Here is a 4,967-nt window from a genome sequence, read left to right as displayed (position 1 = left end):
GGAAAACGGAGCAGCTGCCACCGACCACGCCGCGGGCCACCGGCTTTCGCCCGCCTCGCAGCGATCGGCTTCCCACCCGGAAAAAAAGCCGGGGGGAAGGGCAAGCCACCGCACCAAAAAAAAAACTAAAAAAAAAAGCACGCCATGCGTCGCACGACCCGTGCTAGCCACGGGGGTCACGAGCCAGGGGTGGGGGCGAGAACGCGCCTCTCAACTCCTCCCGTAAAACCCCTCCAACCACCGGACATACGGTCTCTTTTCTCACTCGCCAACACAGCCAGCCCTTCTCTCTCGCCTTTCGCTTTCGCTTCGGTGGCGGCCCGTGACCCTTCGTCAGCGCGCGCTTCTCGGTGCCGCGGCTTAGGGCCGCGAGAGAAAAAGAACGGAGGCCGGGCGGGCACCCCCACACTGCCCCGCACACCGGCACGCTTTAATAAAAAAGAACGGAGCCGCTCGCAAAACCCAGCCCCCGCCGGCAACGGCAACCACGGCAGCCGGGGCAGGCCAGACACCACGGGCCGCCCCGGCACGGTGCCTCGATCGCGCCCGGCCGATACCGAGAAAGGGCGAGGCGCCGCCGCCCCGCCCACGACACACTCTCGGGGGCTCACTCGCTCGCTCGCTCTCTGTTGGGTTGCGGGGTCCGTCCTGGGGGGGGGGACACGGCCGGCCACCGCGGCCGACCGCCGCCCCGGAAAAATTCTGCCCGCTACACGCGGGTCCCCGGCTTAGGGCCGAGGAAGGGGGACGACTTCAACAACACACGGCAGGGCCGGACACTCCCGTCACCGAGCCCCCCTTCGCAGGCAAGCAAGCGAAGCCGAGAGGCGAGGCCACACGCCCCACTGCATGTCCCCCGCTGCCCTTTCGATACGGACACAACTCTGGCAACACAGGTCGGGAGCGGGAAACGAGGCGCAGCCAACCTCGGCCAAGCGAGCCACGCCCGGGGGGCTCTCGGGGAGGGGGGCCAGGGAAAGCCCGGGCAGGCTCAACACAACCCCGGGCCGGCCCCACAGAAATCCAGCCCCGGCTGCCGGCCACCAGCGTGCACCGGGACCGACAGCCGAAGAAATGCCGCACCCGGCGAGCGGGCGGGGCCCCGGCTTAAGGCCGGGCAGAAAAGGGGCGAGGCGCCGCCGCCTCGCCCGCCACCATCCCCGGGGGAGCGAGCAGGCGCCCGGCTCCCCGTTGTCACGAAACCGGCAGCAGCCGGGCCGGAGCGGGACACACTCGCGGCTTTCTCGCCCTCTCTCTGGGCCTTTTTCTCGCTTCTCCCCCGCCTGGAACAACGCAGCCTCGCCTGGGCCGGGGGAGCGCGGTGGCTCTCGGATCGCATCGCTCTCTCTGGGGGCTTTCTCGCTTCTCCCCCGGACTGAACACGCAGCCTCGGCCTGGGCCGGGGAGCGGCTCTCGGATCGCATCGGTCTCTCTGGGGGCTTTCTCGCTTCTCCCCCGACTGAGCACGCAGCCTCGCCTGGGCCGGGGAGCGGCTCTCGGATCGCATCGGTCTCTCTCTCTGGGCTAACCTGTCCCAGTCGAACTGGGTAAGACGGGAAGCCGGACGAAGCCACGCGACTCGCCCCGACATCGGCGGTGTTCTTCTGGCCCTGGCGACCGCACGCGCGTCCGCCCTTCTCCGCCACGGACACAGGCACGGCAACAGCCTGTGGGGATACGGCCCGTCACCTCGTTCCCATAATACGGACAGATGGGCCCGAAGCGGCGGAGGCCGGAAAGAGAACCGATGTACGTGACCGAGGGGGCGCAGTGGCGCACGCCGCCTTCTACGATGACATAGCCGGAGGCAGCGAGAAACAGCGACCCCTTGGAGTACTTCCAGGCCGGCGGCGGACAACAGGTCTACCAGCCATGAAACGGGCAACAGGTCTACCGACGGCTTGCTGCGGACAACAGGTCTACCCAGCCATGAAACGGGCAACAGGTCTACCAAGCTGCGGACACCAGGTCTACCCAGGGCATGCTGCGGACACCAGGTCTACCCACGGCTTGCTGCGGACAACAGGTCTACCCAGCTGCGGACAACAGGTCTACCCAGGGCATGAAACGGGCAACAGGTCTACCAAGCTGCGGACACCAGGTCTACCCAGGGCATGCTGCGGACACCAGGTCTACCCACGGCTTGCTGCGGACAACAGGTCTACCCAGCCATGAAACGGGCAACAGGTCTACCAAGCTGCGGACACCAGGTCTACCCAGGGCATGCTGCGGACACCAGGTCTACCCACGGCTTGCTGCGGACACCAGGTCTACCCAGCCATGAAACGGGCAACAGGTCTACCAAGCTGCGGACACCAGGTCTACCCAGGGCATGCTGCGGACACCAGGTCTACCCACTCAATGCTGCGGACAACAGGTCTACCCAGCCATGAAACGGGCAACAGGTCTACCAAGCTGCGGACACCAGGTCTACCCAGGGCATGCTGCGGACACCAGGTCTACCCAGCCATGAAACGGGCAACAGGTCTACTCACGGCTTGCTGCGGACAACAGGTCTACCCAGCCATGAAACGGGCAACAGGTCTACCAAGCTGCGGACAACAGGTCTACCCAGGGCATGCTGCGGACACCAGGTCTACCCACTCAATGCTGCGGACAACAGGTCTACCCAGGCATGAATCGGGCAACAGGTCTACCAAGCTCCGGACACCAGGTCTACCCACGGCTTGCTGCGGACAACAGGTCTACCCAGCCATGAAACGGGCAACAGGTCTACCAAGCTGCGGACAACAGGTCTACCCAGGGCATGCTGCGGACACCAGGTCTACCCACTCAATGCTGCGGACAACAGGTCTACCCAGGCATGAATCGGGCAACAGGTCTACCAAGCTCCGGACACCAGGTCTACCCACGGCTTGCTGCGGACACCAGGTCTACCCAGCCATGAAACGGGCAACAGGTCTACCAAGCTGCGGACACCAGGTCTACCCAGGGCATGCTGCGGACACCAGGTCTACCCACGGCTTGCTGCGGACACCAGGTCTACCCAGCCATGAAACGGGCAACAGGTCTACCAAGCTGCGGACACCAGGTCTACCCAGGGCATGCTGCGGACACCAGGTCTACCCACGGCTTGCTGCGGACACCAGGTCTACCCAGCCATGAAACGGGCAACAGGTCTACCAAGCTGCGGACACCAGGTCTACCCAGGGCATGCTGCGGACACCAGGTCTACCCACGGCTTGCTGCGGACAACAGGTCTACCCAGCTGCGGACAACAGGTCTACCCAGGGCATGAAACGGGCAACAGGTCTACCAAGCTGCGGACACCAGGTCTACCCAGGGCATGCTGCGGACACCAGGTCTACCCACGGCTTGCTGCGGACAACAGGTCTACCCAGCCATGAAACGGGCAACAGGTCTACCAAGCTGCGGACACCAGGTCTACCCAGGGCATGCTGCGGACACCAGGTCTACCCACGGCTTGCTGCGGACACCAGGTCTACCCAGCCATGAAACGGGCAACAGGTCTACCAAGCTGCGGACACCAGGTCTACCCAGGGCATGCTGCGGACACCAGGTCTACCCACGGCTTGCTGCGGACAACAGGTCTACCCAGCCATGAAACGGGCAACAGGTCTACCAAGCTGCGGACACCAGGTCTACCCAGGGCATGCTGCGGACACCAGGTCTACCCAGCCATGAAACGGGCAACAGGTCTACTCACGGCTTGCTGCGGACAACAGGTCTACCCAGCCATGAAACGGGCAACAGGTCTACCAAGCTGCGGACAACAGGTCTACCCAGGGCATGCTGCGGACACCAGGTCTACCCACTCAATGCTGCGGACAACAGGTCTACCCAGGCATGAATCGGGCAACAGGTCTACCAAGCTCCGGACACCAGGTCTACCCACGGCTTGCTGCGGACAACAGGTCTACCCAGCCATGAAACGGGCAACAGGTCTACCAAGCTGCGGACACCAGGTCTACCCAGGGCATGCTGCGGACACCAGGTCTACCCACTCAATGCTGCGGACAACAGGTCTACCCAGGCATGAATCGGGCAACAGGTCTACCAAGCTCCGGACACCAGGTCTACCCACGGCTTGCTGCGGACACCAGGTCTACCCAGCCATGAAACGGGCAACAGGTCTACCAAGCTGCGGACACCAGGTCTACCCAGGGCATGCTGCGGACACCAGGTCTACCCACGGCTTGCTGCGGACACCAGGTCTACCCAGCCATGAAACGGGCAACAGGTCTACCAAGCTGCGGACACCAGGTCTACCCAGGGCATGCTGCGGACACCAGGTCTACCCACGGCTTGCTGCGGACACCAGGTCTACCCAGCCATGAAACGGGCAACAGGTCTACCAAGCTGCGGACACCAGGTCTACCCAGGGCATGCTGCGGACACCAGGTCTACCCAGCCATGAAACGGGCAACAGGTCTACTCACGGCTTGCTGCGGACACCAGGTCTACCCAGCCATGAAACGGGCAACAGGTCTACCAAGCTGCGGACAACAGGTCTACCCAGGGCATGCTGCGGACACCAGGTCTACCCACTCAATGCTGCGGACAACAGGTCTACCCAGGCATGAATCGGGCAACAGGTCTACCAAGCTCCGGACACCAGGTCTACCCACGGCTTGCTGCGGACAACAGGTCTACCCAGCCATGAAACGGGCAACAGGTCTACCAAGCTGCGGACACCAGGTCTACCCAGGGCATGCTGCGGACACCAGGTCTACCCAGCCATGAAACGGGCAACAGGTCTACTCACGGCTTGCTGCGGACACCAGGTCTACCCAGCCATGAAACGGGCAACAGGTCTACCAAGCTGCGGACACCAGGTCTACCCAGGGCATGCTGCGGACACCAGGTCTACCCACTCAATGCTGCGGACAACAGGTCTACCCAGGCATGAATCGGGCAACAGGTCTACCAAGCTCCGGACACCAGGTCTACCCACGGCTTGCTGCGGACAACAGGTCTACCCAGCC

Source organism: Sturnus vulgaris, unplaced genomic scaffold, assembly GCF_052056855.1.
Source record: "Sturnus vulgaris isolate bStuVul1 unplaced genomic scaffold, bStuVul1.hap1 Scaffold_156, whole genome shotgun sequence".
NCBI classification, from domain to species: Eukaryota; Metazoa; Chordata; class Aves; order Passeriformes; family Sturnidae; genus Sturnus; species Sturnus vulgaris.
This window is presented reverse-complemented; position numbering follows the sequence as displayed.